Here is a 607-nt window from a genome sequence, read left to right on the forward strand (position 1 = left end):
TATTCCCGTGGCCATCTGGGCGTTGGGGCATTGCATTACTGTACAATCTTACTCCAAACATGTCTATGTTCTATTACGCACATACATTCTGTCATCCTCATGCCAGTCCATTTCTTTTTATCATTTGTCATCATGATGGTGTATTTCCAATATGTCTTTCTATTCCTTTCATCACAAATTCGTTGGTTTTACGATCCTTCCATTGAATGTTTAGCAATCTAGCAATTTAGCAATGTAGTATCTCATTTCAAAGTTTGTTATTCTTCTCTCTGTACTTGACGAGTAGGTCCATGTTTCGTACCCGTAATACTGACACTACCTCTGACCTCATAAGGCTAATTTTGGTCTTCAAGGTAATGTTCTTGCTGTTCCATAGTTTATCCAGCTTTGCCAGTTGTACCGTTGCCATTGATATCCGTCTGTTAAGTCACTCCACAATTAATCGTGATTTAAGGTATGTAAAATGATGCACTAACTCTTTTTTTTCCTCGTTAATCTCAATAGGGCTTCTAACCTTTTCGTGATGTAACTTTGCTTTTCTCGTAAGTAAGATCAATGTCATAAGCAAATCGCAGATTTGTAATCATTCTCCCACCAATTTTGACGC

This window comes from Penaeus monodon, chromosome 32 (genome assembly GCF_015228065.2).
Source record: "Penaeus monodon isolate SGIC_2016 chromosome 32, NSTDA_Pmon_1, whole genome shotgun sequence".
Lineage (NCBI taxonomy): Eukaryota > Metazoa > Arthropoda > Malacostraca > Decapoda > Penaeidae > Penaeus > Penaeus monodon.